General features: G+C 38.0%; 1 long non-coding RNA gene across 3 annotated transcripts in view; it reads left to right on the forward strand.

Moving 5' to 3' along the window:
* The window catches only part of LOC114012848 (uncharacterized), a 331,654-nt gene that overhangs the window by 167,681 nt on the left and 137,889 nt on the right, over nucleotides 1-26,084 (forward strand). For all 3 annotated transcript variants that reach the window (XR_003555562.2, XR_003555560.2, XR_003555561.2), the window contains one exon: nucleotides 23,776-23,834. This is a non-coding gene — a long non-coding RNA (uncharacterized LOC114012848). The remainder of the gene's footprint in view (nucleotides 1-23,775; nucleotides 23,835-26,084) is intronic.

Here is a 26,084-nt window from a genome sequence, read left to right on the forward strand (position 1 = left end):
TAGGTAGCCAGATGTATTACAATAGAATCATAGAATGATTTACGTTGGCAAAGATCTTTAAGACCATAGAGTCTAACCATCAACCTAACACTGCCAAGCCCACCACTAACCCATGTGCCTAACTGCCACATCTACATGTCTTTTAAATACCTCCAGGGACAGTGATTGTACCACCTCCCTGGGCAGCCTGTTCCGATGCTTGATCACACTTTCAGTGAAGACATTTTTCCTAATTTCCAATCTAAACCTCCCCTGGTGTAACAGCTTGAGGCCATTTCCTTTTGTCCTGTCACCTGTTAACTGGGAGAAGAAATCTACTCCCACCTGCCTACAGCCTCCTGTCAGGTAGCTGTAGAGAGCAGTAAGGTCCCCCCTGAGCCTCCTCCTCTCCAGACCAAACAACCCCAGTTCCCTCAGCTGCTCCTCATAGGACTTGTGCTCCAGACCTTTCACCAGCTTCGTTGCCCTTCTCTGGACGCGCTCCAGCACCTCAATGTCTGTCTTGTAGTGAGGGACCCAAAACTGAACCCAGGATTCCAGGTGTGGCCTCACCAGTGCAGAGTACAGGGGGACTATCACTTCCCTAGTCCTGCTGGCCACACTGTGATACAAGCTCAGTTGCTATTGGCCTTCTTGGCCACCTGGGCACACTGCTGGTTCATGTTCAGGTGGCTGTCAACCAACACCTCCAGGTCCTTTTCTACCAGGCACTTCCCAGCCTCTCTTCCCAAGCCTGCAGAGTTGCATGGGCTTGTTCTGACCCAAGTGCAGGACCCGGCACTGAGCCTTGTTGAACCTCATACAATTGGCCTCGGTCCATCAGTCCAGCCTGTCCAGACCCCTCTGCAGAGCCTTCCTGCCATCAAGCAGATCAACACACCTGCTCAGCTTGGTGTCATCTGCAAACTTACTAGAGGGTGCACTCAATCCCCTCATCCAGATCATTGACAATATTAAAGAGAACTGGCCCCAGTAATGAGCCCTGGGGAACACCAGTTGTGACTGGCCGCCAGCTGGACGTAACTCCAGTCACCACCACTCTTTGGGCTTGGCTTTCCAGCCAGCTTTTTACCCAGAGAAGAGCACTCCCATTCAAGCCATGAACAGTCAGTTTTTCCAGGAGAATGCTGTTGGAAACAGCGTCAAAGGTTTTACTGAAGTTTAGGTAGACAATATCCATAACCTTTCTCTCATCCAGTAAGTGGATCACCTTTGTCACAGAAGGACACTAGGTTCATCAAGTAGGAGCTGCCTTTCATAAACCCGTGCTGGCTGGGTCTGATCGCCTGGTTGTCCTGTATATGTTGCATGATTGTGGTCACTACTGAAACCATCCCATTTTGGACCTGGACTGGATGATTTTTTTCTATTTCTGAGTATATGTTCTGGATGCTTCTAAGGAAACCTGGACAACGTACCCAAATACTAAGGACTGTGCCTTTTCAAGACAAGAAAGCGTGAAATGAAAATATTAGTTCTTTGTGCTCCCTTAACTTACATGTTTCTTGGACTGTGTGCATTAGGTTTCTTTCAAATATCTCGGATTGGTGGACGGCTGGTTGGGTGAATGGACGGATAATGTGTGTACCTATGGACCCCAAAATATATTTATAGGATCATAATCAATATCATGATCATAATACTATCTCACTTTTTTATGTTATCTACAACTGTTTTTATATATGCAGAAGCAAAAAAATATTATGCAAAATTCAGTATTAGAAAAGCAGTTAAAAGATTGTTTCTTTATGTATATAAGAATCTATTAATGCCTGCAAATTAATGAAATAATTGAAGTCCTTTTGATAGTATAATTCACATTGGTAAAGCTACAAGGATGACTGTATGATCTGTGGAGCATCTCCCGATAAAGGAGAGCTTGGGTTAATTAATTTCCATCATTACAGGCACCAACATTCAGTTGTCTTAGGCCTTTCCCTCTCTTTGTTATATTTTCTTTATATATTTCAGATGGTCATACCTAATTGATGGTTGACCTTATTTATTGTCAAACTCGAAAATCCTGAACTAGTTACATTTCGATGTAAAATGATGGGATGAACAATCTCTTACAGAATGGTTGATCTATAGCAATCACGTTCAAAACCCATTTATTCTAGTTCTTGGGGAAAAGGGGAGTTTGGAGTTCTATATCGTGATGAATTAAAATTCCTAGCTGTTTCTGGAAGATTGATATTGGAATGAGAATACAGATGCTGATATCATCAGGTGCTCCAAATGACATGGATATCAGAGCTCTGGTCCCCTGGTCCAGTGAAGACAAATTTAAATCCTAGATCTTTAAGTGTTGATCCATGTTGTTTCTTTTGTCAATTCTTTCTCTTTTCTTGATCAATTTTATGTATGAAACAGATCTTGACTCCAAGTAAAAAAAAAAAAAAAAAAAAAAAGAATTAAAAAAGGTATGGGTAGGAGATTTCTAGATTATCATGATATAATATCAATTAATATTTGTAATATTAACAGGAATGTAATACCTTAACATTGAGTTTAATCACATGAATATTAGTAATTAATTTCCTCGATTTTTTTTTTCTCCCTTGCATGGAGTTTTGAGATGGCAGTATACAATCAAAGAACAACAATGTATCTTTAGGAAACCAAATAATCCTGGAAAGTAAATACCAAATGAGAGACACAGTGTTACATGTATAATAACTGTAGAATACTGTATTTAACAATCTAAGAAAATAGCATGTGAATAGATGCGATCAGAACAGTAGATTAAAGGCCCAGGGCTCTTCAAGTGACTTGATCTTTGTGGATTTCTGTCTGAATTCAGAGTTGGCTGAATGAATGTAGGAATATGCAATCAGATACTGCTCTACAGCTGCTCTGCTTAAGGGACTCAAGACCATACCTTTTCTGACTTCAAGTAGACCATAAATTATTTTTAGTAATTCTGGCTCCAGTTGTTTCCATAGGTAGCAAATGAGAAATCTGTAGCTGTTTGATCATTTTTTACCTGCTTATATAAGCCATTGATCACTGACCTGTACTATATGACTTTTTGCCAAATACAAAAAGTAAAGTGGACTTAAAAATTGTGGTAGCGCTCAGACATCCATGAATTCATAGCCATTCTCACCAAGGAGACATCCTTTTCAGTTGCTGCATGTGGTAGAGGTCAGAGTAGGGGATCTCTTCTACTGTGGTAGTTTTGTGCTACAAGCTCTTTTTTTGCAAGGCTCCAGTTGCACACACATACTGGTTTTGTTCTGGAGTATTTTAACAAACTTACTGATGTTAAGTGTATAATGGCAAAAAAATGGCAATTTCTTAGAAAGGACTTTTGGACTGTTTCTATAACGTTGAGCTATGAAATTCAAGTAGAAAGGTATAAAATTATAATGATTTAATTTTGTCAAGGATTAACATGTATCATTCTTGCTGCCTATTGATATGTTTGTTGTTGTCTTAGCTCAGCAAGCTTTCCTAAAATGTGGATCATATTCTGCTACAAATGAATTACATGGTATGTATGAAGAGAAAGGGCTATAATGATTTGCACATGGTTGCTAACCTGGAAGGATAACTAATGGACATAGAATAGAATGGAACTTGCTTTCACATTTATTTTTAAAATACTTCAGAGTGCATTAGAATAATGAGCTAGTTACTGATAATGGGATGAGAATAAACAAGGCCGTTTGTATGGTATGGCAAATTAGACGTCAATTATGTGGCAAAGCAGCACTGAAGGATGTAGCAGACTGGGAATTAAGCTGTAGTGTTAATTGATTATGAAATCATTTGATAGCCTTTGGTTTTATTGAAATGATTCTGAGAGTGCATCATAAACTTAAAATCCATTATAGGAGAAGGACGAGGCTCTGTACTGCGGGTAACCTCAGCAGTGGGCCAACCTCTGACAACAGTGAAAAACTCAGTTCATTTCTTGCAGCTATTTTGCATAAAGTAATTAGAGGATTGTGCATCTTTCTGACCATAACTATAAGCACAATTTGGATCTACCACCTTTAGTTTTGCAGCATGAATAGCTTTGTTTCAGCTGACGCGTGTGCTCTTAATCTTTTATGCATATATATTTTTCTTCCTTAAATTACAGACAAGTGTGCCAAGTGCTTTTATTTGAAGAGGCAAGATACTATAGCATTAGCTGATTAATATTACCCAGCCTCTGTGCCAGGTGACAGTCCCCAGTTTCTTTTGACTTTGGAGAACACTGTAGTTTTGGTCTGGTTTTATACCCCTCCCAAGGTTTTTGCCCTTAGTCTCTGTGGGAGATCACCAGATGGCAAGATGGGCCACTGGCAGCCTACTGTACCTTCGGATGTTTTAAAATCTGTACTTATGCCAGATTTGGTGCCTGCCTCACTCGGCTGCCCACTCTTTTTTTGTGCTGTGGTTTGGTGGGTCTCGCTTTGTCCTCTGCCCCAGTTCAGTCTCCTAAATTAACTCCACCTTTTTCATTTTGGAGTAAGAGCAATTGCCAGAAATTCATAGTGCTTTGGTTCTAAGTGGTTTATAACCTTCTAACAGCTTTTTCTGCTGCTGCTTTTAGCGCAGGACTCCCTGTCTTTTTTTAAGAGAAGGTCTAGGCAGTTTGGCAGCCATACTCATTTTGTCTGCCTCTCTTCTGCCTTGGACACGATCTCTTTTTGCTGTTTCCCACTTTCTTCTTCTAAGGGCAGGAGACCCATGTCTATGGAGAAGCCAGAATGTAAAGATAAAAGGAAGATGAAATGGGAAAACAGCAGTATGAGGAAATAAAAGCATAAAGGGGCAGACTATAAATCTGCGGCGCAGGTTGTGGAAGACATAGGTGTGTTAAATGGCCATTCAGGGTAGCTGCACAGTTGCTATATGTGCAGTCAGAGTTTTGCTGTCCCTGGTGACTTCTGTCCTTCAGTTTTATTTCTTTTTGAGAACAAATTTTGTCCTAGATGCTAGGGATAACCTCCATTTTGCTGGAATGTATCAAGGGGTTTTAAGTTCTGCTCAGGTAGGTACTAGGGATTGGCAGAAGGGATCTCATTTTTAACTACTAACATGAAGCAAAGCAAGAAAGAAACCCTAGCAAAAACCCCACCATCAGAAACTTTTATCGTCCATAATTCCACTGAATAATGTTACCTTTGCATATGAACTTGTACTGAGTAATAAGACTCCTGGGTATGGGATGAAATGGAAGGCAATTGAGCCAGTCTGACATTATTTGGTTACTAGTGCATATAAATACTGTTCTAGTGCCACTTATACATAGGTACCATACATATCTTTAATGGTATTTAATTGAGATTAAAGAAGCTGTTGGAGTGGATGCTGTGAATGCATATTAGGAATATTACTTAAAACCATAAGCCTTGATATGATAAACCATAACAAGTCTGAAGGACTCATAATGGCTTATCATGTCAATAAAATGCACTTAAAAATCCCCAAGTGATTAGAAGGAGCCATTTCAGTCTATTATATCAACTGTTATATGCTGAGAGCATGAGAGATTTATTTTTCTTTTCCATCCTCTGTTTAAAAAAAAAAAAGAAAGGAGGAAATTAAATCATAATAAGCTATGTTCAAATAAAACCAAGGCACTAAAATAAACCCACGGAAGGAGACTTACAAATTAAGGAAGACAGTGAAAAGTTCTCTCCAAGCAGAGAATACTCTCAGGTTACAATTGGTCTCATTCCTGAGCATCGCAGGATGGAGAGTGTGCTTGCACCAATGCTGTTCCTGTTCAGCTGTGGGGAAGCATGGATGTAACATTTTGTGGCAGAAAATCAGAATCATTTTGGCCCTTGTACCAGTGATGACCTCCAACACTTGCATATAGGGAAAACTGAATTGCATTTACCACCCCATGTGGTAGTAAATGCTCAGCAAGGACTGTAGCAGAAGAGGGTGGTGATGTTTTCCTGTCCCTGTGCTTTTCCTGAGTGATTTTTTCATGAATCTTCTTCATGGGACAGGCAAGGGCTAAGGAAGTAGCCCCCAAGCTCTCGGGGGCATCAGAGGCCCTGATGTTGGTTGGTATCACACCGACAGAGCTCCAATCATGGGCAACTGCTGCAGAGCAGCTGTTTGATGGTACTTTTCTATACTGGAGACAGTCTGTTGGTCTCTGTTTTCTCTATGCGTTACCCTGCCTGTTGCTTGTTTGCTTTTGTCACCCTGACTGGCCTGCAAGGCTTACGCAGATCCAGGAGGCTTCGGGAGATGGCAGGGGGGGCTGCTGTAAGAACCGTCCTTTGGTGTAAGTGAGGCAGGAGCTACTTTTGGAGGTTGATTACTGCCTTGGCCCAGGGTGCATTTTAACCAGGGGAAAACCTTGTTTATTAATTTATAAGTCAGGAAAATTTGGGGTTGTTATCTGCCAATAATAAATAAAGGCATTATGTTTTCCTGCTGCAAGGAAAGGTAACTCTCCTCTAAAAAGTGGACTTTACTCTTTCCCGATAAATCATTTAACTGTACCAGCATCCCACATTTTTGGGTTCCTTCCTTCCGCCAAAATTCATAGAGGAGTGAAAAGGCAGAGTGGATCCTTGATATTGCTTATTTGTGGGCTCTGAACTGGATTATGTAGCCAGTCTGTAGCGTTTCAAACAGATCTGAGCTGACTCTCAGGGGCCAGCTTTGCAGATAGGTCTGGTACAGTCTTAAAATAGCCCCTGGGGGCAGATTGCTGGTAAAATTGGAGTGTGGCTCCCCAGGCTGGTGCAGTCGAAGGAGAGAAGAGTGTTGCTGAGTATCTCAGTGTCCTGCTCTAAGGTGGCAAGCTTAACCTCTGTGGTGCCTACGCTTCAGCTGTTTAATGTCTGAATAGATGGGAGAATATTCTGGGAAAATTATTTTTTTCTCTCTCCACAGTATCCCTGCTATCTCACTTGCAGATATTACATCTTACATTTAGTGCAGTCCTTCCAAATAGTCCAGCTTCATCATCTCAAGGCCTGAGTCATGCCTACTCCTGCCTATATGGAATTAACCTGTTAATCCCTGTGCCCTGTTCAGAGGCTCAGGGTGCCCCTGGAACAGGGATGTGTGGGGCTGCAGCTTTTGGGAGATTCTTCAGCGCCGCTGCTGGCAGACAGACAGGAGAGAGAAAATAAACAGGTTCAGGAGGTGGAGGAAAATGAGCTGGTGGAAGCCAGGGGAGGGAAGCAGTGGCAAGTAAACACAGCTGAACAGGAGGAAAAAGATGTTTATGTATGTTTCTTTAAGGTTTGCGGTGGGGATAAATGCAAGTCTGTCAGGACAAATTCTCTCCTCACAGTGCTGTGAACCCTTTGTCTATTTACATGCTGTTATATGTGAGTAAAAGAAAATTGCATAATGCCACATTTCTGTGACTGGAATGCATACAGTGAGGTTTGGCAGAGGTAAATTTAACTGGTGCATGAGAGCCCCAGTTTGAGACTCAGCTGAAATAACAAGCCAGAATACACACATTCACATATGTATGTATACACATATGTACGTGCATGTGTGCATGCCGTCATGTTACCCAAGACAGGATGCTGCGTGTTGGTTGACCACTCGGCAGAAACAACAGTTTAAGAGAGACTTAGAAACATGCACCGGATTAAAAAGGAGATGGCACCCTAAGAAACACCCGGAGATTTTATATCAGTGCCATCTCAAATTATTAAAGCTGGGGAAACGAGGGACATCTAAACACAGCCTCAGCACTGTTAGTAGGCATCTGACTGCACGTTCTGGAGCAATATTCCAAGATTCATTTTTCATTTTCTCTGATATGTTGTTGGGGAGGGAGACATGTAGTTGAACAAAGTGATCAATAAAAGAGCAAATAAGGAACAAACACTAAGAATATTCAAGATAAGGTTTTTACTTGAAAATCACAGGCAGCTTTATTCTGCAGAAATCTCTGAACAGAACATTCTTCAGTTTATTCTGTTGATTTACAGCAATATTTATTTGACAGGCTTATGTTTCAGGCAGCCAGAAGGAACGAATAATATTAAAAAGACCCTACAAATACTAAGACGCAGGAGATAATAAGTCAAGCAAATAGACTGGGAACAAAACCAAACCAGTAAAATAAAACTGCATACATACCATAAACAAAAGTATAGTTTGGAGTTTTACAGTTTCAAAATCTGATATTTTACCTAGATTTTAATATGTTGAACTAAGACTGTAAAATTAATTATGAACTTTTAAAACATTTATAAAAATGGCTAAATTACATCTGTCCAAATGATCATACCAAATTCTCTAAATGTGCAGGGAGAGACTTTAATAATATTTTGCAGTTTTTAAATACTTCAGCTTTATGTCTCTTAGGAACCTCAGAATAGCATCGTGAGAAACATAAAAATGAGAGGGGTTTATTTACAAATATGTGTAAGCTGATAAAATATAGCCTTTTAAGACAGGCTGCTTAAATACATTATCTACGTTCATCATGTGTGTCTACCTGTGTGTATGTCATATGGTTTATCTAGCATGTATTCCTGTCACAGTACAGTTGTAGAAATAATCATCACTCGGTGTGATTTAGACACTTTCCTCCATAAAATTATTCTTTAATAGATGGTTTGTGTTCCTTACTGAAGAACAACACTTACACATCGGTCTGGTATCAGTAAATTTGTGTATGCTTTTTCTTGTTTTGTGCTTTGAACTAAAAGCAGTCAAAGCCGGGATAAGTTTGTTTGTGAAAGCTTGTTGCATACTAATGAGAAGAAAAATCATCCCAGCCATACTGAATAAATTCTGTAGATAGTATGAAGGATTTTCAGCGATCCATATTGTCCTTGGACTTGGCTGTTGCATTGTACTTTAAATGGAATTGATTGTGTGGTTGTAATGAAAGTAACAGATTGATTTCTATACAGAGTTACACAGAGTAAATAGAAAAATGTTCTTGTCTTGACCTGCATTCATAAACTAAAAATCAGTGGCTTTTGACCTAATCCTTAATAAAAAATGTAAATGTAATATAGGAAATTGGAAGGTTTCTTTAATTCTTAGGAAATTTACTGTTTATTGGGTTTTGTGGGGCTGCTTCCCTGGATTTTAAATGATTTTGTTTAGGAATTCTAATAACTGTATTGCATTTTCTCTTGGAGGAACTTGTACTTTTTTGCTGTTTGCATGTTTGGAAAAATACATTTAACTCTTTCTCATTATTCCTTGTGCCTTGATTGCATAGCATTTTCCTTTATCTGGGTGGAATATTTATGAATTTCAGTACCCTTGCTGTTAAACATTGTTAGCATAGCATCTTTGCAAGTGTATGACCCATACGTTTTTGGGTTGCTGCTGCACACTTTCATAGATTATTTCTGAAAGATAACATTTTCTGAACTGAATATGCAGATTAATAGCTTTATGTTGTAATAAAAAGAAGAAAGCTGTTGACTGAAATAAGATGCAACATTTTTTCCATTTGAATAAACCCCAATGAATGTTTATATTATTGCAATTATCTCAGTAAAAGGCCAAAGAGATATTTATGAGCAATGTTTATTACTCTGGTTTTTATATGTGTGAGATTGTGGTTCAGGCCCCAGTAAAATGAACAATCTAGCTGGCAAACTCTCTTATTGAGCTGTAAACTAGGACTACAATAAGAAAGATCAGAGTTAGTGCATTCATGAGTTTCTCGGTGAATTTTGTGACTTTATTTTTGGTTCTTAGAGTTTAATTTCTCGCTGAAGTAAAACAGCACATTGTAGCGATGCACAAACAAGACAACCAAAACAATAGAAACCCTAATGCACCGACAGCCACCGCTACTCCATTGTAGCTTCCAAAGGCACGCTATTCTTCCCAGCCCACTTGATATCCTGCAGGTTGTGGCAGTACAATTCACAGGAAAAGCTTAGACATTGAGCTTGCACGCTTCTTGACTCCATTTTAAACCCTTTGTTCACACCGGGGTGGCATTTTTTCACACCACATGTGGTAGCTTTGACTCCTATCCAGCTTGTCGTATAGAATCAAAGTCTGTGGTTTCTTACATTCCCAGTGTTGTCTCCTGAGCCGCTGTATTCTTTGTAGCTCCCAAAATATTACAAATCTTAATTGCATTCACAAATGTTTAAAGCTTTATAGGGTATGGGATGAGACAAGTACACCTGAACACTAAGATTTGGTTAAAATCAAAGCTGTTTGCAGGGGAGGGGGAAGAGCTCTTTTTTCCTCTTTCTTCTCTTTTAAAAAAAAAACCCTCAGCACTGGCTACTAAAAATGATGTCGTGAACTTGATATATGTTCAGTCAGCCTGATGCATGTTTTACAGAAAAGAAACTAATGTCTAATACTAATATTTTTAATTTTTAAAATATATGAGTGCTCATAGTTTGATTCAGTATTAAAACATTGTTCGTTCACCTTAAGAGATGTGTACTTTTTTTGTTGCATGTAGGCATGATCTGAGATGTTTTCTTTTCCCTACTTTTCCAAAGACAACCTTCATCTGCAGTTTTGCTGGAAGTTTCATGTGCCATAATGTCAATAATAAATTCTACTTCAAACTAATTTTTGAGAGAACAAAAACAGTCTACCAATATGAATACCACTAAAATATACATTTTTGAAAGTTTATTAGTAGAAGATATATTGCTTAAATTAATGTCATTCAGTGTAGCTAAAATGCCACTTGATTCCTTAAACAAATGCTTAAGTATGTATTTCTTACTAAGAAACTTTACAATGGATGGCAAGTGCAGTGTGACATAGCAACAATAACATTTAGATAAAAATCATGACGGGAATTCAAGTAACTTGTATTTTACACTTTTTGATATATTTTTAAATGATCAATGAAAATTAAATGGTTGCATGATTTGAAAGAAACATTCTCAGTTCTCTATATATTTATAAATCTTTATGTTCATTGTTACTGCTCCACTCAGCTGGAGATAATAGAATAATTTCTCCTTAGCACATATGCTAGCCTGTACATTGACATGACACCCTAATAAATATTTTGACTCGAGAGCTGCTGTTTGTTGCTATTTGTCAGGTGGTTAGAATGGTCTTTTGGCTGCTGCTGCCTTTGGGAACTAAAATATTAAAATGTATGCTTTCAATCTAGCAGTTTTCTTATTGTATTTTGATACATTTTCTGACTGTTCATTCACTCTTTAAGAGTATAGTGCCGAGATGTGTTTAATGCATATTGCTTATTCACCAAAATATAACTAATTGCTTATGGTGTTTCTGAAATGCTTACATTGGTTTTATGCTTCCTTTTAAGAATGATATGAAATCGTAATATGTAAGAGAATAGTTCAGTAACACAGCCTGTAGAAAGACAAAATTTCAGCGTTCTTTTGGGTTTAGAAAATATAATTAATAATAATTTCACTTACATATTTTTATGCCATTTCCTTGCCATTTATTTATGTCACATTTGGTGTTAAGTTGTTGAATTGTCTTAGCTGGTCTGATATATAGCAGCACTTGAATAACAGAAACTCTGTTCCAATTAATCTTTATTTTATATTTCAGTCCGAAATCTGAAAGGTATGAACTAACCTCTAGTAATCATTTATTTTCAATTAGCAGCACAGTTTTATTAGCTCTGACTGCTAAGAAGTTTTTGTGTAATTAAAACGCACAAAATATATGAAAGCAAACATTTAACTCATGGTTGTTTGGGTTTTTTTGTCTGTGATTTTCAAACAAGAGGATCACTTGGAAAACACATTTAGATTCTGTATCTAAAAATGGTTTTATTTTGCATACTAAATTATACAAAACATATAGAAATGTTCTTTGAGGAGATCAGTGATTACTTTATTAACACATGCATTTAATTGGATTTTTTTACAAGTTACCTATTGCTTAAAAAAAGTAATTAATCTAAATTAACACTTCCACAGACAAAACGAGATAGTTTATTCCTTTTGCCAAGTACCTTAGCAGTTTCTGCAGTTTAACTAGCTACACGCATCCAGACATTCTGAATGCATTTTTTATCATTAAAAAGTAGTTCCTATATGAAAACTGAAACAGTAAAAAAATAAATCCTTTCAGAGTGTAATACAGTAATTTATGTTAAGCAAGTCTTTTTCAAAGCACACTATAAGGAAACAAACATATAAAATACACATGCAAGCTTATCTATTTACTGTTTAAATATTAAAACAATGACTCAGAAAAGCAATGTACACACGTTTATCAGAAAGTTATTTTACTGTCACACTTATCTACATCTAAACTTGATAATATACATTTTTAGAAGACTCAAGTATGAATTTCTCTGAAGCAGTACAAGTTCAGTAAGTGTATCAAAATTAGTTTACCTACTTTCACAGCGCATATTTACTGAAGAAATGGCATGATCTTATTTCATTTAAGTGTCATGAAGCAGAAATATAGAATAAACATTTATCAATATCCATTCCAGAAAATGTCAACTTTTATTTCTTGGCATATCTTACTTTTCCCCATGTTTCTTCAGACCCTCTTCGCGTTACCATTTCTTCTACTTCCAGAAAAGAGAGGAGGGGGGGGACCCCAACAACAAAACCCCCCAAACAATCAGCAAAAGCATAATTGGTTTACACTGCCTTTCAGCTCGTGGCCTGTCCTCATATTATTAAATCAGATCATACATACTCCCCTAAAATTCAGCTTGGAGTAATCCTCTGCTACTTAAGGCTGGATGAAAAGAGTACTCATTGTGAATTATGTTTCATCTGTCACAATAACCTTCTTTATTCTTTAGTGCACCTCCCCTTTGCCTGCGGCAATTAGAGAAAATAGGTATGCCTTGAAGTATGAGATAGAGGTATCTCAAAAATATATATACTGATGTCACATACAGACAACGCAGGGTAAGCAACACCCTGAAGAATATATAAGCCCTTTTTGATGCGATCCGAATTTTATTAGGACAGAGTAGAGGCAGGCATATTTTACAATGAGTAGGTGCTGATGGTTTTCACTAGGTTATTGTTTTTTTGACAGGCAGTGGTCAGAGAGTTTGCCATTCTGTTAAAAGAAGAGTAAAAATTTGCTTACCGACTGATTTCAAGAATGTATCATTTTCCACATCAGCTACAATTCTGTCTTTTTTTATTTAAAGGTGTTAGCATCTTTTTCTTCACTCCCCCCTGAAATTCCTAGAGTTCTGTTGAACTCTTCGATTGAACACTTCAGCTATGTTTTCTCAGTGGCTTAGCATAATTTTCATAATTTCTTGCTATGGTTTGGACATTTATCTGTTTATTTTTTTTTAATTAAATACATTTTTTAAAAAAATAAGGTGTCCAGTGAAAATGTTTGTGCAGTTAGTACAGAAGAATACAATGTATTTTAAAGCTCCCATGTTATGAGTTGTTAAATTTCCAAATTGTTTTTCTTTGTATATTGAGGGAAAAAAGAGATAGAATTCTTTTAGTTTTTTAGCCACCACTGTCAGGTTATTTTATCAATTATTGTAATCAATGTCTGTCTTTCCTTACCACTATCTACTTTATTTGTATTTAACAAAAAAATCCCAACCCAATAACAACAACAAAACCAAAAGAAAAACAAACAACAAAAAAAGGGGCCATATTCGCTGGACTTTTTACTTTTTTAATTCACCTTTTTTTTTTTGGAATTTTTTGGAAGCTATCCAAGTTCACTTTTTCTCTCATGTATTTTTAAAGCTTTATGGTAGCAAACCACCAGTCGGTATCTTATTTTGAAACCCCTCATGATTCTGGGCTATTCATACCGATTCAAAATCAGCCTCCCTTGCACTTTAAGAGGGCTGATGTTCAACTGGGAAGGACTAAAACAGAAAGCATCTTTAAAAAAAGAAATTAAAATTAAAAATTAAGTGTAAAATCAAACAGATTGCAACAAAGATTCTGTTGTGAGGCTGGTCTAACATTAGGACACCATTATTAAAGTACCTAAGAAATTGCTATACTACAAAAAACAATAATACTTGTGAATAAAGGAAGAGAGTTTGGCCCACTGCACAGGTTTGGGCACAAAAGTGCTTGCTAAGCTATCTATTTCACACATGCAACGACAGAAGGTTCGATATTCATTCGATCGATGACTGAAAAGGCACAATGGCAAAATCGGACGGACTTCTTTTCAAATACAGATCTCCGATGTCCCCCTACAGTCTGCAGTCGCACGGCTGGTGGTGTGGCACAGACGGAGCAAGGGTTACATCAAGGCTGTTCTCTGGACCGTGCAAACAGTCTAGACCAATGACCTGCAGCATCATGCCCTTTGAAGAAGAGGCAAGTTCGGTCACGACGAAGAAAAATCAAGGCGTACCCCTTTTAACAATAGGGAGCAGCTCGTGGCTGCAAAGAGGTAAGCAGGGGTAAGCAAAAAAGGCATCTGCTTCCATGGTTACAGGCCAAGCATGGGAACCTTGCTTTTGAAGAGGGACAGTTCTCAGGCTCCCTCACAGGCTATGTCATGCATTATAAGCAAAGGCAGGTTGAGCTGAAATCCGCAGAGTTATTTCAGAGTAAAATGATACGCGAGCACATGGCTGTTAGCAAAAAAAAAGTCACATGACTGTTTAGAAGCAGGCTTGCACTGTTTCTGAATTGAGCCGTTAGTTTGGGGCATTTTCTTCTTTTTTTTGTTTTCTTTTTTCTCAGCTTTTGCAGCAAACTAAGAAAACTGGGAGAATGTTTATACAAAACAAACATTTGTTTGATACACAAGATTCTGGCTGTTTTGCTTCTCTAAACTGAAAAAAGGTCAAGGGTCAATGTTTTTTTGTGACAGGGCCACAAATCCTTTTGTTAGCGTAGCTTCAGCAAATGCCATTTAAAATAAGATTTTGCTTTTCTTTCTAAGTGCATATTATTATAAGTTTGACAGAGCATGAAAGTAATGAATTTCTATCTCTCTGCAATAACTTTTTTTGTTCCAATATTTTACCAGCTATTTTTCTTCCTTTTTTGGCTCTACAATGGTAATTTTTGACATTTTCACTCCTAGACAACACAATTTAAAATGCACACAAAAGTTAGCACATAATAGTCTTACCTTCTGCAGGGGGAAAAAATGTTATCTGCAGGCTATAGGCAGTAAAAATGTGATTAGTGAAAATAAGCCTGTGGTGTAACCATTAACCTTTGAGAATCATTATGTTTGTACTTTGTTTCTTTTTGCTTTGTTATTCTTTTAGCTGCAGCGTATTACATTTCCTTTTGAAAAATTACAATGTGTAGTGTATTTGCTCCGGCATAAGTGTGACTGTTTTGTTAATTGTATTTATTAAAGCTGTTGTCTGAAATTTTTAACTGTTTGTGGTAGTTTGTAGATTTTGATGGCTTACTATTTTTATTAGAATTTTACTGTTAAAATGCTTGATTTAGGACCAGTAGCTTCTGTTGTGTACTTGCTATAGGTTGTTTTGTTTTATTGTAAGCTACAGCATTTGTGTTATTATCAGTACAAGATTAATTTTTTACAACTATCCTTGTCAAAATTGAGGTGGAGTGAAAATATCTGGTGAACTGTTGAACAGAGTTTGAAGTTTCAGGAACAGTAATAATTACTCCAGTCATTTTGGTCAGTATTTTTTGCTGCTCTTTAATAACTCCAGGGTCCTGTGGTACTTGGTACAATTTGTATTGCTATACTATAAATGTAATTAATATTTATGAGTGAATCAAGGGCAGTAGTTACTTAGGGTGTATTCTGATGTTCCGTCAATCTATAGGACAGTTCGATTTAACTTTTGATTGGGGACTGCATATTCAAAATGCAAGTATGTATGTGAACCAACTGTAAGTTGCTTCTAAATAGTAATAGGCTTTTTTAAAAAAAAAGTCTTTTGGCTATCTTGGAAATTTATGGGCCAAAATTATCTAACAAAGCATCAAAAAATGCATAGGATGACATAAACATGCAATACAAGCAATTAAATATTAATAGCAAAAGTAGGAAGCCCATTATCTTTAAATGGTCATGATCTGGATTCATTGCGTTCATTTTGGATAATTTATATCTTGCATATTAATTCAGTTTTCAGATAGTCTTTGACATGATTGCAATCTGTACCTTTTCTCCAGAAGGTCCATTGACTAGTCCTGTTAGTTTAAAAGAAAAACCTATTTGCTGGTCTTTTGTGTAGGCTGTTACATGTAATAGAATATTTTGATATTCCAGCTGAACTATAGAAGTGTGTTAATGATGAAAAACATGTTCATATACTGACTGCAGTTTGGAAATTCATACACCATGTGGAAGTGTTATGCCTTAAGCTTTATTCAGACTATGTGAGATTCTCTTAATTTTTGTTTGTTACCTTCAGTGATACATTAAAAGATTAAGTACTGACAGTGCTTAAGACAGTGCTGTTGTATTTGGTATCCAAATACTGCTTGAAATTCAGCAATGCAATGGCAGCAGTCACTTATTCTCATGCTAATAACACATTAAGTTTTAATAAAAAAAAGAAAAGGAAAGGGAGAGAAATTTGCTCTTGGAAGGAAGATTTTTAAAATAAAAGGCTTCTCTCTTGTTCATTTCTAATGTAACTGATAAAAAAGTCATCTCTAGTTTCACAGCAGTCTGCACAGTGTACCAAGGGGAGGATCTGATCTTAATTATATTCATGACCATTTCTTGAAATAATTAGTTGTCTTCTGTAAGGAGCTGAGGATAGAGCATTGCAATGAAAGATGTGGTGTTGAAGGGAAAAGGTGCATCTTTCTTAGCAATGAAAATATGATTGTGAAACCATTAAGTGTTATTTGTGCTGTTGTTGTAGGATGGATTTTACTATGTGTTCAGTTGTTGCCCTAAGTACATCCACTCCTGGCCCTCTTTTGTTGACACTGAAGTTCTGAAAAAACATTGGGTTATACTGGGTTGTTGCTCGAGCAGCGCACCAGCTTTGCACCTAGTTAGTTCAAGCTAAAGTTCAGGCTGCCAGTTGGAGGCGTTTTACTCTATTATTGAGCCATTCGTTTAGATGAAGAAGCATATCATCTAAACATCATATTCCCCTTCTTGAATACCAGGGATCTAAGGGCCTCAAGAAGCAACACTATCTTCTAACCTCCATTGCGATACAGAAGCCAATTCAGCTTCTCTGAACAAAGGGAGTATGTCACTAGTTCTGAGAACAGGGAGGAGGAGGAGGGCTTTTTTTACACTGGAGATGCCACCTGGATGTTGTGAAGTTTTGTGCTTTGCATAGCAAGGATTATCAGATGCAATTTCCTTCATAATCAGTGCAATTCATGCTTCTGTTGCTTTCAGAACTAATTCCTTTGTTTTCACAAGAGTGGTGGACAAAGATTTAACCCAATATGCTGTAGACAAGGTTTGCTGTATCATCAGTTTATTTTCGAGGTATTTTATACTGAGTTGCTTGCTTGAATTAAGGGAGGTATCAATCCTACCAGCATGGTTTATCTAGCTTTACTTCCCTGCAGAAGCACAATGAATTACAGAAAGCTGTTAAGATAGCTGAACCAATGTGGAACATCTAGCCTACAAAATCTTCAGCTGTTGGGAAAAAGGGTTTATAACAGATGTATTTCACCAAAAGTCTCTTAATTTGAGTCAGACAAGTAAGCGTCTTTGGGGAAAAAATAAAATAAAATATTGTCAGCTCTGTTGTAGTGTCCTGAACCAAAACCAAGCAAATACCCTGAAGAGACCATGATCCCCTTGCTCAGTGAAGGTAAGGGTTCTGCAGTTTGGTACCATCTTTAAGCAATTTTTATACTGGCACTTACGATAAGCAACAGTGTTGTAAGTCATCATTTCAAGGACAGGAGTTTATCATGTTGCACATCCTAATAATGTACTGGATAAATTAAAAGCAGTAAAGTGAGCCCAAGTTTTAGTCTGGTGATACAGGAAGAATTACAGTTATCTGAAATCTGAATGAAAAGATACCTTTTTAATTCAAGGTTTCTTAATGTGCTGCCAACTCTAATGCCTTCCAAAAGTCCTTTAGTTTGCTTCTCCAAGATCATCCTTTTCCGTATTTCCTTAATAATAGAGAATATTCAAGCCTGACTGTGGAGTGGCTAAGAGCAGGGACTAGAAGAAAGCCATTTAGCAAAGAATCGGCGAAGGTTAAAACTGTGTTGTTTGAATTTTAGTAGTATGTGAAGGTCTCTAGGCTTTTCCCCTCAAAACCAAGGTATCTGATGAGTTACAGCCAGTAACAGTTATTTGCTTTAGGTACTGTATGTGGATTTGCTTTGCTATAAACTTGGGAATGCTTAACTGCATCAGCTTCAATTCAAGATACAAAACAAAGTCTCTCTGGCTCTTGAATATTCTTCTTGGTCTGTAATGGCCACCACAAAAAGCCTTAGAAAGTCTATTTAAGTCCTTACTCCTTATGCTAGTCTCCTTCTAAATGCTTTGAATAGGAATAACAGATGCAGTACAAACTCTTTAGTCAGATGACCAGAAGGACACATTTTCTCACTCAATAGCATTGTTTGATGATGTTTTGTCCTTGAAATGGAAGTTAGTCTGATTCCAGAAGCATCTGAAGTACATGAAGTTCATTTCAGTAGTAATTTTCTGATCCTATGATATTAAGTCCCTTTAATGCTTATGTTCTGGTTATAGGAAGGGAACCTTTAACATTACTAAAATAATGTTAATCCAAAATAACCAATATTTCTTGTAGCCTTTTAACAGAGACGTGCAGAACAACAGCAATAACAGCTTTGTTTTTGTGTAGATCCTGACTAATGTAAGATCACAATCTTTGTGATATGATCCCATGGCAAAATTATTTCCTGCAAAGAGCCAGTCATACCAGTCACAGAACTGTAGAATCATAGAATAGTTAGGGTTTGAAGGGACCTTTCACATTCATCTAGTCCAACCTTTCTGTCATGAGCAGGGCTACCTCCTTTCACTAGACCAGGCTGCTCAGAGCCCCATCCAATCTGACCTTGAACACTTCCAGTGATGAGGCTGCCACAACTTCTCTAGGCAACCTGTTCCAGTGTTCCACCACCCTGATTGTAAAAAAAAATTTCTTCCTTATATCTAATCTATATCTACCCCCTTTCAGGTTAAAACCATTACCCCTTGTCCTGCCACTACAGACCCTGGTAAAAAGTCTCTCTCCACCTTTCTTACAAACCCCTTTAAGTTCAAGGGCTACTGAAAGGCCACGGTAAGGTCTCCCTGTGGCCTACACTTCTTCAGCCTGAACAACCCCAGTTCTCTCAGTCTTTCAGCAGAGGTGTTGTTGCGCTCCGATAATTTTTGTGACCCTCCTCTGGACCCGCTCTAACAGGGCTATGTCTTTCTTGTGCTGAGGGCCCCAGAGCTGGATGCAGTACCCCAAGTGGGGTCTCGTGAGAGTGGAATAGAGGGAGAGAATCACCTCCCTTGACCTGCTGGCCACACTTATTTTTTTGCAGCCCAGGATATGATTGGCTTTCTGGGCTCCAAGAAGGTGCATCATCATAATGAAGAAAACAGGTTTTCCTAAAAAATGATTGCTTTTTCCCTTTCCAATATTTTCAGAGGAGTATCACAGAGACCCTTTGAATGCAAAATATGCCTTTTTCTCATCATTTGTCTCCTCTTCTGCACTATATAATCACTTAATGGAAAATCAAACAGGACTTATGAGAGACCAGAGCGTGTCTAAACTACTGTTGGTCTTGGTTTTAAAATATTGTGCTGTCCATGGAGTGACTCCATATTTTTTTTCATATTTGATTTCTTCCAAAGAGATAGTCATGAAAGTTCATGGGAGTTCTCAGGATAAATATCAGCTATTTTATATACTGATATGCCTTTGGTAGAATTATTACATCTTGTTTCAGAAAACAGGAGTGCAAACTTCCTCTGTTGAATAGTTCTGCAAGTTTTACATTACTGAAAAGAAAGAATTCTAAAGAAATCTTGTAATACTTGTATGCTCCATGAGTAAAGATCCTTGCGAACTAGGGCAAGCATGCAAAGTTTGCACTTAGCAGTATATGTCAGAGTACGTAGCAGAATGCAAAACAAGAACAGTCACTTCAAAAAAGAGAAACTTTGAAAAGGTCAGCGTATGTGCTTAACAAATGCCACTGTCAAGGACATGTTTTTGAGAGCTGTGGCCTAAGAAAATCAAATTTTCTTAGAGAATGGAAAATCTGATGATTTTTGGTTTATGAGTGGCATGATGGTTGATAGTTTGACATTAAAAAATATCTGAAATTACATCCTGAAAAAAATATTTCATATTTCTGTGAAGAGACATACCTTTGATACTACCGATACTACTGATTTTGGGTCTGAATACATGTTTGTGTGAGAACGCTAATGGTATTTTTTTTTAACTCATTAGTTCTGACTAGGTGATCTCTCTCTTAGACTGCAATGTTTAACAGTTTTAAATGTTTCCCACCATTGTATTTGAGTCTTCTCACGGTGGTCCTGAAGTCTATCTGGTTTTCATTCATGAAACAAGATTGTTCAAGTAATGCTCTTGTGGGCCGCACTAACAGTCCATCTGTGCTGGTGCTTATTCTACGGCAGTGGAAACAGGGCATGCAATTTAGGGAGAACGCATGGACCACAGAAAGGAGAGAGGCCCATTTCCCTTATACTCCCTTGGCATCCATAATTTTTGGATTTGTGATATTAGAGGGGAGATCCCTACCTGTACCCTTCTGTATCTATTTATGGACCTTCTGTCCATGAATTTGTCCTTGAGCCTGAATTATCTGGAGGTTAATCCTTTTGGTATTATGGTTCAGGGAATAAAGTTTTTAGATGTTTGCATTTCTAAGAGTTGTTCTGAGTTTTGGTTTCTGAGCACCAAGTAGGATGAAAAGTATTCATAATGACTTAGACTATGGTAAATAATTCAGTTTTGAATTGTTCATGTTTATATGTTCAGTAATCTTCCAAATGTTCTTTAATTTGTATTTACCTTGGGATTGAGAGTGATTTGGATTAAAACTTTCCCCAGTTATCCCCTGTCATAAGGAATTTTGTCCAAACACTCGTATCACATGAAGAACTCTTCAAATGTTTGTATGCAAACAGGATTGGTGAGATGTGAAGAAAGCCTTCATGAGTATGTGCTGGCCAAAACCAAAACTCCCAAGATACTTAGTCCAGCCTGTTACTTGCTGCAAAACCTTTGGGATAAACCTATTTATCTACTAGCACTTCCCTCACAAAGCAAAGCAACACTGTTATAGTTGGAACACTTTTTCCATTCCACCTCATATTTGGAGGATTTAAGGTAAATTCTTAAGAGTCAGCAGTAGCCAATTTCTAAATATTAATATACTGTAAGAACACACACTATGGTAGCTACATTTATTTGTCTATGGAGGTGACGGAGAGTATCAATTTCCTTCCGATTTTAATTTGTTCTTTGTGAAGCAAAATTCTTTAGTTGTTCCATTGGAGATGATCATAGAAATATGTATTTATGCTTACTTGTTTGATTTTAATGTTTATCCTTTGCTATTCAAATGTTTCAAACTTCTTGCTTAGAAGATATAATTAAGGAGCTTTGATAGAGATGGATTGCCAAAAAGCATCCTACTTACTTCCCCAAGTCTACATCCTTTTATTTATGATTGATGAAAATTCAGCATCTTTTTTTCACTCCTGAGTGTTACAATATAATTTCCTGAAATACCTGTTGGTCTTGTCTTTCTTATGTGCTAGTCTAGAATATCACTTGTCAAACTGTAATCCTGTCAAAACATTATACAAGCACTTGATTTTTGAAGGGAAATTGTGCTTCCTGTAGTTACTGTGGGTTTTAAAACTGTGCTAGAAGAGCCATTTTCAATATGCAGTTCAAAAGTACTGTCAATTTTGTGAAGTTTCCTCTGGATTATTCCAATCAGAGATCATGAGGGTTAGAGACACGATGGAAGTTTGAAAACATAAAGTCGTATCTGTGGTTATGCTTACTTCTGCTGTCATCTGGTATCTTGTGATTTTTAAAAAGGAAATTAAGGAACTGATTATATTAAAAACCACAAAACAAGCTGTTCAGTTGATCCAGTATGGATCTCTCCAACTGAGGTATTTGTTTAGACACGGTCAGTGAAGAGTGTTTCTAGGGCACAACAGACTTCATCCAGTCAGACTCTCTAAAAATAGATCGCATGAATCATGCTGTAAAGTGTAACTCTAACTATAAAAGAGGCCTGCAGGACTAGCTCAGAGGTGCTGCTTAAAACTAGGTAAGATCAATTTCATCCAAAATGACTGAGACACCAATGTGTTATGTCCATAAACCATTTAAAAATTTATCAAGTTAGACGTTTCAGATAGTGGAATAAAATTATTAATGCCTTGAATGCAAGGCACTGCAACAACCTCCCCAGCAACAGTGCCTAGCATTCAGAGCAGCCAGGTGTAGGAAGCACAAATTTAGTTGCAACAGAGAAAAACTAGTAAAATGAATAGTGGGAAGGGAGAGATTATTGTGAGGATACTGAAAGCTTTATTTTGCTTCAATAAAATAAAGGCCAAAAGCAAAGATATGCTGTGGGGAGAGGAAAATTGCAAGCAAAGGAGAACAACCATTTATTCTGAAGAACAGAGCTTGGACAGAGGTAACTGGCAGAAAATCAAACTAAAAGTTAGATTTCTAGCCATCAAAGCAGTAGCATTCTGGAGAAACCTCCCAATAAGGTGGTTGGGTTTTGTTTTTCCGCACAGGTCTAACTGCAAGGTGGAAAGTGATACATTTATGAAAGGGAATGTGAAACACGGTTGCCTCTGATAGCAGGAGCCTGGACTCGATATGCCACCACTTTGATCGTAGAAGGGGATGATATGCATGACTGCGCTTATTGAAGTGACAGTAATTATGCTGTAGATATGCCTATACTATCAATGTGAATATGTTGTGGTGCTTCTTTATACTTGTAATTAATACTAATTGAGCTCTCAGAAACCAAATGGTTGCTCATTTAAAAATCCCGTGCATTTGCCGAATGTGACAACAGGTTATATCTTATTGCACATCCTGAAAAACTCCATGTTAATGAAAGGAAGGCACTATATGCAATCTGTTGATGACAAACAGCTCAGAGGATTTCTTATGGAATAAACTGAGCATCTTCTGCCAGAATAGGGCTTCTACTACATGTGTTTTCCCTTGTTATTATATTTATTGTACCAGAAATGTAATTATAGATTAATACTTTTCCCAATAAATTCAGTTAAACAGATCTGTGTGTTTGCTGTGAAGACGTTAGTACAAATGAGAAAAATTACAGGTTTTGTGCACAAATTCAAACTGTTGTTTCAGGTGCTAAAATTGAGTCTAAAAAATTGAGTTGTTTGGCACTTTATAAAAGCAATAAAAGTATTTATAATGGTGACTTTATTTGCATACATAGCTCAGCACACAGTTGAATGTGCAGCCAGCAAGTGAGTGCCCCCAGTTTGTGACATGACAGAAGGCCGTGGGGCCTGGAAGAGACAAGATGGCAGAGGAGTAAAGTAATTTCCCTTCTTTTGGCCTGCTCCCTGCCTGTGTCTGCTGCAGCCCATGGAAAAGCGTGATCTGAGGGCAGGCTACCTGCTCGGATGGGCTGACTGGGGCGAGTGAGGGGTCAGGCACTTCACCGCGTGGTACTGACTTATTTTGTTGGTTAAGCTGCTGATATATGACAATTCCCTTAAATTCATTAACCTGTTGAAGTTCATCAAGCCTCGAAAAAAAAGATTCCTCTCTTTTGTCTGTATATTTTGTAATTATGGGATATAACATTATGCCGTTCTCTGAAAAGGGGTTAATAAGTGAAACTCAGTTGGTTTGTAGCATGAGTCCCGTATCCTTGTTCTGATGTGCTGCATCTCTTCCAGGTGTATAGCCATCATTCCGTTTCACAACTGGACCATGTTTGCGGCTTCACAAACTGCAGGTAAGCCCTGAGAGTGTCACCCAGCATTTCAGGTGCCGAGACACCATGACCAACCTCTGGCACATGGCATTGTGGGCAGTGCAGCTGCTTTCCACCCCACAGCAGCTTTTCCAGGACACTTAGGAGATGCTCCCACCAGGTTTGAAATGGCTCCCAAGGAGCGCAGTCATGGCTCTTCTCCTCACAGCACAGGGCCACCAAGGTGCAGGGCCGGCCATGGGCAGCAGCTGGAACAGCCCCCTCACCAACACCAGGCCAGGCCCCGTGGGTGCCCATCCCTCAGGCTGGGGCCCAGAGGCTGGGCCCTGTGGCATGGCCACCCCTGTGGTGGGGGAGGCAGGGCCGGGCCTGCTGCAGTGGGGGGCACCCGCGGCCCCAGCCCAGCTGGGATGGTGTGGCAGGGCCCCGAGGCTCAGCCTCCTGGGGGGGATGTTGGCAGCACCAGAACTGGGTCAAAAGCCTTAGTGCCGTTCAATTTGGTGGGAGTTTTGTCATTGCTGTCTTCACTCGAATGAAAATTTCTAAGTTTCTAAGAAAGGTTAACTGCCAGCTCTCTCACCTGTGGGAAGGCTGGGAGCGCCTTGATGTGATTCAAAATATTATTCCTTACAGATGCGATTAATTACTTCACACGTTTCATGGAGAGCGATACTGTTTCAAATCAGAATGTGCCATTGGACCATGTAGTTTAAACTCTTCAATTTTTATGTTTTGTGCTGTTAACCCCTTGTATTTTGTCTTTGAAGCAGGAAAAGCTTTATTTTTGTATTTAATCCACTATTTATCTTGATCGCAAAAGTAATTAATTCCTGAAACAAACTCAAAAATTGTGCCTTCTACCTGTTTTAAATTTGATGAGCTTCAGCTTTGAGCCATTGTTTTCTTCTGGCACTTATAGATGGTAGTTGTTTTCCTATAAGCACTGCTACATGTTTGTATATATAGATCTGATATCTTTTAAGACTTTCACTATAACACGTATTCTCCAGTACTCAGGTTTTGTTGCTCTTCTTTCACCTCTATTTTTCCTGTATCCTTTTCAAAATATACAGGAATTTCTGAACATTACTGTAGGATTACTACTGATACCACAGCTGGAGAAAAAAGCAGTTATATGTAACTCCCACTATACTGGCTCTTTGAATGTTGCAGGGTTGTGCTAAACTCTTTATGCTGGGACCTTATGTTGAACAGTGGATCCCTGTGCTTACTCTGTCCACTTCAACGGTGACTCATTCAGTTTGTTTTTCTGATCTAAAGATGAATTTTGAGTGTGTGGTTATTCACACAGTTTGGCACTCTCAAAACCATTTTGGCTAGGTTCATACTAAAAAGTCCTTGTTACTTTTACTTTTCCTTATCCTTCAGATGTTAGGAATATCTTACTTTTATGGTGGATTCTGCTTATACTTCCAGCTGATGTAAATGTGCAAACTCAGAAGAACATCAAGCCATAATGAAAAGTTTATGAAAAGGTCTTTTAAAGAATAATACTGTATCTAGAGCTTGTCTTCAGTTCAAATGTCATTGATTTAGGATGCCAGGGTTTTTTTGGTTTCTGTAGAGGAGCTGGTTATGAAAAGTGAAATATTCAGTTAACATTAGCTGTCAAGTGTGGAGGAAAAGTATGGCTGGATGCTTAATGTTGAATTAGTAGAAAGTGGACATAACACGGTATTCTTGAAAAGCAGTAATTCACCAGCATATTTCAGCTGGAGCAGGTAATAAAGACCTAGCTTTTCTATGAAATAAATTGAGCTTCATTGCAATTGCACTCCTAAAGCCAAGCTCAAGAGCAACACTCTTGCTTTCCTTTACTTTCCTCCTCTCTTTTCCCAAAGGCTTCACAATCATAATTCCTTTCCCTCCTGCTTACATTTCCTCCTTTTACTGTGAATCTTTTGCTAGGTCTTGGTTCATTTCTTTCATTTTCTGCGTATCTAAGACCAGTTTCTCTTTCACTGTCCTTGTTTTTTCTAAAGCTTCTGTTTGTCCACAAAATCCATGTCTTTTTTTTTTCTCTTTATTTTTGTGGCCTTTTCTTTCCATCATTGAACATATTTGCTTTGTATATCTGGAGAAAATTTTGCTCAACTTCATCTTTCTACCTAAAAACTAATAATCCTTAAAAAAAAAAAAAGGATCTGAATCTGTGTTTGTAGGGCAGTGGAAGCCAGCTGTCCAAACAGACTGTGTATTTGGTTGTAAATTTATTGAAAGATGAGTGTGTTTTATTAATAAGAATATGCA

This window comes from Falco peregrinus, chromosome 4, assembly GCF_023634155.1.
Source record: "Falco peregrinus isolate bFalPer1 chromosome 4, bFalPer1.pri, whole genome shotgun sequence".
Taxonomy (NCBI): domain Eukaryota; kingdom Metazoa; phylum Chordata; class Aves; order Falconiformes; family Falconidae; genus Falco; species Falco peregrinus.